This window comes from Pecten maximus, chromosome 13, assembly GCF_902652985.1.
Source record: "Pecten maximus chromosome 13, xPecMax1.1, whole genome shotgun sequence".
Lineage (NCBI taxonomy): Eukaryota > Metazoa > Mollusca > Bivalvia > Pectinida > Pectinidae > Pecten > Pecten maximus.
Window position 1 is genome coordinate 17,534,059 of NC_047027.1, and position 14,208 is coordinate 17,548,266.

Consider the following 14,208-nt stretch of genomic DNA (forward strand, 5'->3'; position numbering starts at 1 on the left):
AAACTCACAAAACATTTAATAAGTACTTGGAAACCATTGATTTGGTATCATGTATGCAATATTTAGATATATGCTCATAATCGTCTGCAAAATAATAATTAAAGATAAAATACAAGAATGCGTATGGTGATTTTAAATTTTGTGCGAGTGTATTTAATAGCTGTATTAGGTTCGGCATTTGTGTTGATACCAATTGAAGTGAGTGTCGCTATCAATCGCTTGACTGACCATGAATAGCAATCCGAGTCTGTTGGGTGCTATATAAACCTATCATATGATCCGGTACATTCATAACCCGAGATCAGACAAAAAGACTGGTTTGAACTTTGCCAAATTGGGTGTGAAACGTTATAGTTTTGTCGATAAAGATGAACTCAAGAAATTCTTTTCCTTTGATGCAGGATGATTGAATGAGAATTGCCGTTAACCCTCGTTGATGTAGGTGGCAGGGCAAAATATAATCACTAATATATACTAAAGATATAAAGGGTCAAACAAATCTTATGCGATAATTTATTACTGGATTACTCAGACAAGAATTTCTTACGAATAGCTTTTCGAAGATAAATAAGTATGACGTGTACTTTAGGAAAACTAATGAGTATATAAGTATATGTATCAAATACCGACACAATTCTATGACATATGGAGTATAACTGATTATGGGAAGCTACAAAGATTTCTTCGATTCCATGTCCTTTATTTAAGGGGACATTGGAGAGATCAAAATATATCTTCAAGCCATATCGCAAAACTTTGAATCTTATTAACACGCATGCATCTCCCACAAAGAGGATGCTATTCTTATGATCATACTGTTGATATGACGTAAAAAAACACGGAACAAACTCCTCATCTCACGTTTTCGCCTAGATACCCGATGAGTCCGATCTGACATACCAGTAATGTAAATTAAAAATAAATTAAATTAAATAAAAAAAAAGTATAGCTGCTCTTCAATTTCTTTTGAACTACTTCCAAGAGAAAGGGGTGACAAGTTTGTTTTCCAGGATGAAAGACATTTTTATTTTATCTAACTTTACTTTTCTATTTTACCGGTTGTTTTTATTCAAAATAATTTGAGTGACATAAGACCGAGTTGAACATATAAAGCATGCAGTTTAGTCGTATTAGTATAGTAAAGGTTGGCATGTAATTATAAGGAATTTAACAGTTTAACTATTATAATAATCTATTATCAAATCCATTACATCAAGTTATTGACACATGTTCCATAATTAAACTGTAATATATTAGCTAGTTTCATATTAGGCTAATAAAAATGCCTTCGGGCTTTTACATATGACAAATTTGGACCTAAAACTGAGCCAGTTATATCTCATGTTGTAATTTAAACATATTCAATTATACCAATAAAAGAGATGTATTTAAATCAACACGCCCGGCCAGTTTATATAGATTACATTTTTTCGCGTAGGAATACTATCACCTCGAACACAAATTCCAATTAGTTTGCTTGCAGGAAGTTAATCTCCTGCCAAATTCCATGATCGCTAAAAGCGACTTCTATCCGAACGTTCCTCTGCTAACAAACTGTCTTCCTATTGTCGCTCTTGATACTGCCTAACTATTGAGCCGTAGCTACGCGTTCGCTTCTGAGTATAAAAATGGTAGTGGTGAAACAGGTTCACCCGTTGGCAGTATTATATAACCCGATGATGTCTTTTACTGGATGTCTTCGGCGGTATGCTTCAGTGAGGTAGAACAGCCTTAAAATACTATCACTCATGAGAGGAAGTTAACAAATACAACAGTCGCATTTAACATACGAGAAAGACATTATCTGTTCAAATATAATCGATTTTCTGTTTGCAATGCTTACAGTTGAAGTGTCTTTAAATCCTACATGGAGCTCACATTATACCATATTGCCGTGCATATGAAAGAATAAACTGTCAAAAAACTGACGACAGGTGACACTTATTTATTATGGGAATCATTATGGGATTTCTCTGACGAATTATCGATTGTGAGGTACAATTCTTACAACCAATATCTGTCCTGACTACATCTTATATGTATCAGCGCTTACAGTTGTGATAACTCTTGCAGTCTATACTCATACGTATGTTGGATTTTCGATTGGAAATATCTCTCTCTCTCTCTCTCTCTCTCTCTCTCTCTCTCTGGATGATATGTGCGAGTGCTTCACATCACAATAAAATACATACACACACACGCATAGTGTTAAAATGCCCACACTTAAAGAAAGGCAGTAAATTGTCCACATTCTCGAAAAATATATATTCCAAAACAAAAAGAGTTCTTTATAATATTCCCGGATTTGGTATTAGTGGATCGTCGTTTGAAATTTTGTTTTAGGTACACACTCAGAGGAATGTTCGGCATTTTTAGTTTATGTTAATCTATGTTAAATTTTTACTTATTGAGTTACAGGAATTTACACGGAAGTATATTATGATCTCCGTAATGTCACGTGATTTACTACGTAAGCAGTGTTTTAAATAGCCATAATAACAATAATTACAGTCCTTTGTTTATTATTAATATATTAACGTTGTTAGTCCCTACCGTTGAGAGGGAGAGGGGGATTACGTAGCGCCTACTATTTTCAGAGCTCTGCCGGCTGCGGCTTCATACCTTCACACAAGAAAAAAGGTCCGTAATATCTCGGACGCGTTGGAGTTTCAGAGACTTGGAATGAACTCTAACCTTGATCAAGGTCACTTACTATTTTGGCGAGGGCCGGTAGGGAACATGAAGTGCTATGCATGTTTGTTTGTATATACTTTAAATGTCGGTCTGTTTTGGCATTTCAGGACGTTTACTTAAGATACGATTAACTAAATTTTACGTTTTACCTCTTCAATAACAACATTCTTTATTTTGTTTGCTTGTTCGATCAATAATTCCAAGATAAGGAATAAAACAATCTAAAAATAATTGCTGGGAACTTCGCATACATTAATAGTACAATATATGTCGGTCAGCACTGCTTAATCAAGGAAGATCTTGCTTAAGATCAAGTATACTAGACAATGACATGTATTGTAATGACATTTATTCCGAGCTTAAGACAAACTTAGACTTGTAATCAAATTGAAAGGCAAAACATTTACTTAAGTTAGGAGAGAGCATATCGTCATGAAAGGCTACCCAAACAGCATCACCTCAGATACAGGGCAAAGCAGCTTGCTGGAATGTTTCAACTAGGGGGAGGCTGACAACAAATTTGTAATACACTATATCATTAAACTTGGACAGAATGAAGCCCTTTGATAACCAACCGTGAATGTGGAATATATCATCATCTGCCGATCCACATGAAGACGTGTTTGTGATCACGCGTCAGACATGCGGCATAACCTGCTCCTTATCCTCTATACGACCCCAGTATGCACCTGTCGTGTGACTGATAAATCAACATAATTGTCGAAAATGCACAAATTGCCAATCATTATCATTGTGGGTATACTAAAGATATATATGATAACGCGGATTGTCAAAGGATTATACCGTGAATGGGTAGTACTATGAATAGACGTAATACTTATTTCTATGTAATTTGTTATCTTAAAGAGCTCACGTATGTAATTATGTTGTTATGTTTCTATTTAGTTTGACTGGCGTTGTCTTTGATACTAATTTGTTTATGTTCATATAATTATACACTTGCAATAAACAAAATGGAAGTATTTTGAATTTATTTAATGTTTCCATGGTAACCTTTTGGGCCATAGAATGACGAAACAGCTGCATTATATCTTTATGTTCATTATTCAGTATACACTTAAGGAATTACTGAATTCGTTAGTGATTAAGCCGTTGTAAGTATACTGCGACCGGATAGGGTGTCTTGTTGGTTGTCGCCGTCAGTATGCTTAAATAAAGTAGCACAATAGAGTCGCGCTATCAAGATTAGTTTGGGATGGTTTTCTATTGTTTTTGTTTGATTTAACGTCTATTATCATTTAACTACGTCATCTCCATTGCGCGAGATGCATTCGTGTGTATGTTTAGGGAGGATGCGGTAAGTTCGTGTATGTCTCCTTGAGAATCTGATGTCGATACACGGAGATGTCGATACACGGATACATTTTCTGTATAACTCAAAAATTATATAGATTATATTAGTCGCTCCAAGAAGTTTTGAATATAAAACTGAAAAGTTTTTTTTGTTTAAGTATTGTTCGACGGCCTGTCAACAGCTAAGGTAATTCAAGGACCGCCTCCCCGTCTGCGTGATGCACGCGTGTGGTGAATATTATGCGTGTACTGGACAGTAAGGCTGGGATAGCCAATTTCATTTATGTAATGGGTTTCATTGTATTATACTTTTAAAGTGTAACCACAAATAGACAGGGAAAACAATCTGAATCCAGACAGACAGAATAAGAATATAACTACACCTACACGTTCAATAAGAAAAAAAAAATAATTATAAAGAGAGGAACCCAATGTATGACGAAAATCCTACTTTTTTAGTTTAGTAAACGACCGGACTTGCGTCAGCCTATTACATCTTCCGAAGCAGTTAATTTTGTAACATGTCTTTAATTGAAATATATAAATTAGAAAGGTAAGATGATACACACACAGTACTTATATTGCGAATATAACTATCTACATACATTGCATTGCTTCCTTCATTAGATCACTATCAGATTAATTAAAATCGTTAAGGAAACTGGAGCAATTATCATTTTCATATAACAAATTATCAAGATTTACTGGAGCCGTTGTGACGTCACTAGGGCGTTTCCTTACAGTTTTGTCTATTTCAGTAGTTGTATATTAGTGATTTTGTTTAAGATAATTATGATGTTTACGCGATAATAATGTAACTTAAAGTTAATAAACTTCACTGAATGGAATGTCACCGATTATGACAAGGCAGATTCATCTGTTTGTTGTGGTTAGCATGGAGACATATGATTTGACACTGGGTGCATTAATAGTATTACTGCTTGCTAGTGAAGGTGTTTGGTGACTTGATAAAACTAATTTCCTTATCAGAATCAAACCGATAGTTTAAAGACTTATGAAGTCCATAATATTGTTTTAATTTGAAAGCAGTTTTATTAACAATACGTTTAAGTATATGTGCCAAAGTTTGCAAGTTTAGTTTAATGTACTGTTGTTTAACATCTTATCAATAGCTAAGATGATTTAAGGACGGCCTCCCCTGTGTGACAGATGTATGTTTGTAGTGACTTTTAGCGTGGGGGAAGACTGTGGTATGTTGTCATTTGACGTAACGTGATTGCATTGTCGCCATGGCGTCATTGTCAGTTTGCCTGCACGTGCTGTGTCGCCCTCTCGGGGTTTAAAAGAGAGAGTTTACACCCTAGGCTGTGATAGAAAATATTTAAAAGGAAAAACGGGGAGGTGGGATCTGTGAATGATGGGTAAATCATAAATCCGTAAACATAGGTTATCACAGTCTAGGCCCCATTTATACAACAATACATAAATTATAACTGCAGGTTAAGTCGTTCAGTCTTTGTAAATTGTATCCATGTTCATTAGGAGAGAAAGTAAAGAAATCAAGAAGGGCGGCGAGCAAAACGAAATCCCATTAAAATAAAGTATGTGAGCCGCCAACATAAAATCAACCTGTTGGTGCATTGCGAAAACATAAGACACATGCCAAAATATAATGTATAATATTCGCGCAGCACATGCATGCATTTCTGACACAGGGAGACCATCATCAAAATGACAATATCTATTGATCAACAATACAAAATAAAATACATGTTTTATTCCCTTTTGTCGGATAATTAATAAAAAATGAACGGGCGATATATATTTTACAAGTTTTTATATTTTAATTCGGTCAAACAAGTTTTAAAAAGTACAAAGCAGTGACTTGTATCACATTTATCATTATAAACATTGCGTTTACATTGAGTGTTACAAATCAGGTATTTTAAATCCCACGTTTTTTCTACCCACACGTTTTTACTTCTGAATAACTTGCCGTATAAGGATGCAAAGATATCGCTCCGGATCAAAGCTATTTATCTTTTTTACGGCATTCTGCTCTTTTCACCCCCGCACAATGTGTCAGCTTTATCGACGCCTTCCCTGTAATTAAGTCACTTAGCTATCAAATGTAACATCTGAAGGAGGAACTTTGTGTAGGATTGAAGAGTTCACAGTAAATGGATCACTATAAATAGAAGTAATCATTGAGGCATATCAGATAAAAAAATCAAAAATGTTTAAATGTGTGGGTTAATGTAGAATTATTTTAAAGATTCGGACAATTTTATCACGAAATCTATCAAAATACCTTTACTTATGGAATACATTGATAGGGATTGGTTAAGATGAGTATAATGATTTAGTTAAACAATACTTGCTTCTGGCTTTTTCGTGAACGTGATATAATATCATATATTGTTTCAAAAGAAAATATGACGTTCATAAGAATCACTTTAGATTTAACATTATGGATATTAACATTCGGCCATTCGTAACGAAAACGATCAACATGTGTTTAAGGTCTGCTCTTCTGAGGTGTCAGTCACGATGAAGTCTAGTTTCGATCTTTCATACAATGTTCTTGTAATGTATAAAAACAAGAGGCCCATGGGGCCTGTATCGCTCACCTGGTTGGATTTGACCAAATGTCAAAATAATGTTCATGTTCAATTCCTTTTGTTTGTTAACCTCAAACAATGCTATTTATGGTTATAGCGTGGGGATTCCAACTGCTTTAAAGAAATAATGAAGTCCAGACTCTCTGAGTTTACAACATGCATTTATAACTTTATGACTAGTAGTGATTTAAAGGAATTACCTCTATTTCCCATATGGGGCCCCGCCCCTTTTGCCCCTCGGGGGTCAGAGTCACCATTTATGCAAAATCTGTTCCCCTTCCCCCAAGAATGTTTCTTACCAAATTGGGTTCAAATCCATTCATAACTTTATGACTAGTAGCGATTTTAAGGAATTACCTCTATTTCCCCATTAGGCCCCGTCCCTTTGGCCCCTTGGGGGTCAGAGTCACCATTTATTCAAAATCTGTTCCCCCTTCCCCAAAGACGTTTCTTACTAAATTGGGTTCAAATCCATTCATAACTTTATGACTAGTAGCGATTTAAAGGAATTACCTCTATTTCCCATATGGGGCCCCGCCTCTTTGGCCCCTCGGGGGTCAGAGTCACCATTTATGCAAAATCTGTTCCCCTTCCCCCAATGATGTTTTTGACCAAATTCGGTTCAAATCTTTTCATAATTTTATGACTAGTAGCGATTTAAAGATATTACCTCTGTTTCCCCATTAGGCCCCGCCCCTTTGGTCCTTTGGGGGTCAGAGTAACCATTTATGCAAAATCTGTTCCCCTTCACATAAGAATGTTTCTGACCACATTGGGTTCAAATCCATTCATACCTTTATGACAAGTAGCGATTTGAAAGAATTACCTCTATTTCCCCATTAGGCCCCGCCCCTTTGGCCCCTTAGGGGTCAGAGTCACCATTTATGCAAAATCTGTTCCCCTTCCCCAAAGGATGTTTCTTACTAAATTGGGTTTAAATCCATTCATAACTTTATGACTAGTAGCGATTTAAAGGAATTGCCTCAATTTCCCCTATTGGGCCCTGCCCCTCAGGCCCCTTGGGGGTCAGAGTCACCATTTATGCAAAATCTGTTCCCCTTCCCTCAGGAATGTTTCTGACCAAATTGGGTTCAAATCCATTCATAACTTGATGACTAGTAGCGATTTGAAGGAATTACCTCTATTCTCCATTAGGCCCCGCCCCTTTGGCCCCTTGGGGGTCAGAGTAACCATTTATGCAAAATCTGTTCCCCTTCCCTGAAGGATGTTTCTGACCAAATTGGGTTCAAATCCTTTCATAACTTTATGACTAGTAGCGATTTGAAGGAATTACCTCTATTTCCCCTAATGGGCCCCGCCCCTTTGGCCCCTTGGGGGTCAGAGTAACCATTTATGCAAAATCTGTTCCCCTTTCCCAATGATGTTTTTGACCAAATTCGGTTCAAATCTTTTCATAATTTTATGACTAGTAGCGATTTAAAGATATTACCTCTGTTTCCCCATTAGGCCCCGCCCCTTTGGTCCTTTGGGGGTCAGAGTAACCATTTATGCAAAATCTGTTCCCCTTCACATAAGAATGTTTCTGACCACATTGGGTTCAAATCCATTCATACCTTTATGACAAGTAGCGATTTGAAGGAATTACCTCTATTTCCCCATTAGGCCCCGCCCCTTTGGCCCCTTAGGGGTCAGAGTCACCATTTATGCAAAATCTGTTCCCCTTCCCCAAAGGATGTTTCTGACCAAATTGGGTTCAAATCCATTCATAACTTTATGACTAGTAGCGATTTAAAGGAATTGCCTCAATTTCCCCTATTGGGCCCCGCCCCTCAGGCCCCTTGGGGTCAGAGTCACCATTTATGCGAAATCTGATCCCCTTTCCCAAAGGATGTTTCTGACCAAATTGGGTTCAAATCCATTCATATCTTTATGACTAGTAGCGATTTGAAGGAATTACCTCTATTTCCACATTAGGCCCCGCCCCTTTGGCCCCTTGGGGGTCAGAGTAACCATTTATGCAAAATCTGTTCCCCTTCCCCAAAGGATGTTTCTGACCAAATCGGGTTCAAATCCATTCATAGCTTTATGACTAGTAGCGATTTGAAGGAATTACCTCTATTTCCCCATTAGGCCCCGCCCCTTTGGCCCCTTGGGGGTCAGAGTAACCATTTATGCAAAATTTGTTCCCCTTCCCCAAAGGATGTTTCTGACCAAATTGGGTTCAAATCCATTCATAACTTTATGACTAGTAGCGATTTAAAGGAATTGCCTCAATTTCCCCTATTGGGCCCCGCCCCTCAGGCCCCTTGGGGGTCAGAATCACCATTTATGCGAAATCTGATCCCCTTCTTCCAAGGATGTTTCTGACCAAATTTGGTCAAAATCCAATAAGAACTTTTTGACTAGTAGCGATTTGAAGCAAATGTTGACGGACGGACGACGGACGACGGACGCTGCACCATGGCATAAGCTCACCGGACCTTCGGTCCAGGTGAGCTAAAAATGGCAATTTTATAGCAAGATTATATCTGAAAAATGTGTCAAAGTTTCAGACTTCTTATGTAATAGACTTTCTTTTAAAGGATTTCAAAACATGGTCCATTTGGTGGTTATTTTGAAAATGGCTGTTTCTCGTATTTTGTGCAAGGCTGCAATTTCACATTTTTTCTCTAAAACTTTGCATTGTTTAATACAGTGAAGATAATAAACCGAAGGGTCAGGATGACCTATAGTCATCATGTTTCGTCCGTGGTCGTGCGCCTGGCGCCGTGCTTAAACTTTTCACATTTCAAACTTCTTCTCAAGTTCCACCAGTGGGATTGTGCTGAAAACCTGCCTGAAATGATGCTGGGATGGTTTTGACCAAGTGCTGTTATTTTTTGGGTCAGTCTGAAATCCAAGATGGCTGCCACAGCCGCCATTTTGAAAACACATTTCAAACTTCTTCTCAAGTTCCTGTTGTGAGATTGAGCTGAAACTTGTCTGAAATGATCCTGGGATAGTTCTGAGGAAGTGTTGTTATTTTTCAGGTCCGTCAGAAATCCAAGATGGCCGCCATGGCAACCATCTTGAAAAACACATTTTAAATTTCTTCTCCAGTTCCACTGGTGCCATTGAGCTGGAAATTGGTGAGGATGTTAAGGAAGGAGAGCCAACAAAGTATTGTTATTTTTCGACCTCGTAAAAACTTTGACATGGCAGTCACGGCGGCCATTTTGTAACATGAATGCGCAATCATGGTTTTCCTGAACAACACTTATTTCAAACTTCTTAAATTACACCTGTGGGATTCAGCTCAAACTTACCAGAAATGATCCTGAGATGGTCTTGATAAAGTGTTGTTATTTTTCGGGTCAGTCAGAAATCTAAGATGGCCGCCATGGTAGCAATCTTGAAAACACATTTTAAGCTTCTTCTCCAGTTTCACTGGTGCCATTGAGCTGAAAATTTGTGAGGATGTTAGGTAAGGAGAGCCAACAAAGTGTTGTTATTTTTCGGCCTCGTAAAAACTTTGACATGGCAGCCACGGCGGCCATTTTGTAACATGATTGCGCAATCATGGTTTTCCTGAACAACACTTATTTCAAACTTCTTAAATTACACCTGTGGGATTCAGCTCTAACTTACCAGAAATGATCCTGAGATAGTCTTGATAAAGTGTTGTTATTTTTCGGGTCAGTCAGAAATCTAAGATGGCCGCCATGGTAGCATTCTTGAAAACACATTTTAAGCTTCTTCTCCAGTTTCACTGGTGCCATTGAGCTGGAAATTTGTGAGGATGTTCAAGAAGGAGAGCCAACAAAGTGTTGTTATTTTTCGGCCTCGTAAAAACTTTGACCAGGCCGAGACATACCAGATTCGATATAATGGTAATTGTTACTCTCTGTTAAGGCTAAGCATTTAGGAGTGGAGAAACTAGTTTGCCCGATTTCAGAATGATTTAACCGGAACGTGTCTTTAAGGATGGCTTCGGTATAATGCTTCTGTAAGACAACAATATCAACACTAGAAAGTCGACATCAGTTGCACCCTATCACAGGGAGACAAATAGAGGTTCCCCAACGAGTGGAGATTGTTTATCATTTTTATCCAACTCGAGTTAGTTAATTTTCTAATTTTGAAAAGACACGAGCTTTAGCGAGTGTCTTTTCAGAATTAGAAAATTAACTAACGAGAGTTGGATAACAATAATAAACAATCGTCACGAGTAGGGGAACTTGTTTATCCCATAACCTCTTTACTGACAAATGTAAGCATGTCAAGTTCAAATTCTCCCAACGTAGCAACTAAATTCCGTGAACCAAATCACTACGGGACAAAATATAGGTCGTTATGAACGAAAGCTTATCATCTATTTTAGATGCAAGACTCATATCTTCTGTACTATATTTGTAAATGATATTATTTTATAAAACGAAATTTAAGTTTGAAAGTCCTTGTATCTGTGTAATTTATAAAAAGGTAACTTGTTTAAATAACTCCGCTCGAAATATTCGAAGACGACACCGTCATCGCGAAGTCGAACGTCACCGCTGAATATTAGACTAATCATTGTCAGATTCAATTATCGGTCCTTACCTGGATTTCTTAGGTATGCTATTACTATATATTGTGATGTTAAATGTTCATTCTGAGATTTATTCATTCAAGACATCGTGCATTTCAACAAATATTTCGGAAACCGAGCTGGAGTGTTGAGCAATATAGGCCTATGTAGTTTACGTTTGTCAGTGTGTTTACACGAAATCTCATCAGTTTACTGACATGAGACAAATGTTCCAAGATGATTTTTAAATTTTTGTGTTTGGGATGAATATATTCGTAATAAAGGTAAGTGGAATGATAAGAAAACTTGCGTTTATTCGTTGATTTTTTTCTGTTGGTACAATATCCGTACCGAATGACACCCAACTAAAAGGGAAGCTGCCTAACACTAACAGTTACGTTAGATGGTGCGACCGTTTCATTCAAATGACTAAGATTTCGTTCGACACAAACCCCAGATTAATCGACATTTCCATGAGGACACCCCTCTCACCCAGTTATGCTAATGTTGAGCACTGAAAAATCCACAAAACGTGTCCATGCTGATCTTTTGAAGACAGGCGGTAAAAAAAAGAAGATAAGTGAGAGTAGTAAAAATAGTCCGTGGTCAAAGGCCAGAGGTTAGCCAATCAGATTCCTTGGAGGTCACCAATGACCAATCGGAGGCTTAGAAAGTGGTTACACACTGCGGTGTGTAAACAAAAACAATAACACACTGCTACGCATTTTATCACGTGCCATATCAGTTTTGAAACAAGCGTAGTTATGGGATAAACACGAATACAACGCAGTCTTTCGGAATACACAAACATCACACAAATGCATCTTGAACACAGGGGAGGCCGTCCTTAAAATCACCATTGCTGTTGCTAGGACGTTAATGAAAACTAAACCAAATAGAGCCATATAAAAACGACGGATTCAAAAATAAATGGCCGATAACAGTTTTTTCACCATATGCACCACACCAGTCATCTATGTTTAATTATGTCTCCCATCAAAGAGCTTACGTTAAGCTCTCACAATTTTAATTTCTTTTTTTTTCTTTTTATTTGTTTAAACTGCTAATAGTCAATTTGATAAATATGTCAAGTTATAGATTTAACAACATTATTTTAGAGGTTTATCGTCCTCTTAACAGCCGTGTTCATATGAGGACGGATGTCAAGGAAACATCTACAGAGGGAAACAAATAATTCTAATCAATTTAGAAGCATTTCAATTGGAAATGCATCAACTTCTCAAAGGTAAATCTGAAACCTAGGGAAATGACATTTACTATTTTGATTAAGCACCTAAAGACTCTTTTATCCATTAAGAAATGTAATTTTTCATTTATTTTACAACAATTGTGAAACAAGATATATCAACAGATTGAAGCGCCGAGAGGTCTTACTATGGGAGGAAACCGGAGAACCCGCGAAAACCCACGTGGTGTCCCAATGGAAATCGAACCCCGGCCGCATAGGTGAAAGACAACTTTAATCCATTAGTAGTATTTGATTCTATCATAACTAGATTTTGAGATCAAGATGTTTTAGATTCGAATCAATTTGTCCCCTTAATATAGATAAAGATCTGATGTTTGATCATGTGATTTTGGAAACACTGAAATATATGTTGAGACGTTAACCCGTACAAGAGATGTTCATGGAGGTTAAGGATTATTAATTAAGATGGCCAGCGCAAAGACAATGACAATTTATTTATAGTAACCAAATTACCTCATTGTTAACCACAGGTGGTTCAAATGCGAGCTCATTAAAGATATGATGGTCGTGATTTAGTGTATGAATGTTCAGGAATATTAAATTATGAATGAATTCAGAAAAGAAAGGACGTCATTTGTTTTGTATTCGTTGTGATGGGATAAAGGTGACTAAATATAGATTAGCATGTATACAAAACAACCATGTGTATTTCTAAGCATGTATTAATTATGAAGTGCACCTTAAGGCTATAGAATATTAATGAATGGTTATATCCTCCACTACGCTGTGATATATTTAAGTGTCATGAGTAATAGTAAATACGTTGATTCCGACCTAAGACCAGAGATCCAAGAGGATACTCACTATATCATCTCTGTAAACATTACAGGTTACTCAAGATATTATCTTGGTACCCATTACAGGTTACCCACTGTAAAATATTGGTACCAATCAGAGAGTACCTACTGTATTGTATTGGTACCCATCAGAGGTTACCCAAGATATTTGGAGTGGGACGACTGGTTCGCCCGTTGTCAGTATAATGTGACCGGGTGGGGTGTGCTGCTGGGTGTCTTCGGCAGTATGCTTCAGTGAGGTAGCACTATAAATCGGCAAAAGTTCCGGCCTATCACAAGGAGACTTAACACGAACAAACCGCAGCTTTCCAAAACACACATACGCACTCACCACACGCATACATGTCGCACGCACGGGAGGCCGTCCTTAAATGACCTTAGCTGTTAATAGGACGTTAAACAAAATAAACCAAACCAAACCAAACCCAAGATATTATCTTGGTACCCATCATATGTTACCCACTGTATTATCTTTGTACCCATCATATGTTACCCAAGATATTATCTTGGTACCCATCAGAGAGTACCCACTGTATTAGCTTGATTCCCATCAGAGGTTACCCACTGTAAAATATTGGTACCCATCAGAGAGTACACACTGTATTATCTTGGTACCCATCAGAGAGTACCCACTGTAAAATATTGGTACCCATCAGAGAGTACCCACTGTAAAATATTGGTACCCATCAGAGAGTACCCACTGTATTATATTGGTACCCATCAGAGAGTACCCACTGTTTTATATTGGTACCCATCAGAGAGTACCCACTGTATTAGCTTGGTTCCCATCAGAGAGTACCCACTGTATTATCTTGGTACCCATCAGAGGTTACCCACTGTATTATCTTGGTACCCATCAGAGAGTACCCACTGTATTATATTGGTACCCATCAGAGAGTACCCACTGTATTATCTTGGTACCCATCAGAGAGTACCCACTGTATTATCTTGTTACCCATCAGAGAGTACCCACTGTTTTATCTTGGTACCCATCAGAGGTAACCTAATGTATTATCTTGGTACCCATCAGAGAGTACCCACTGT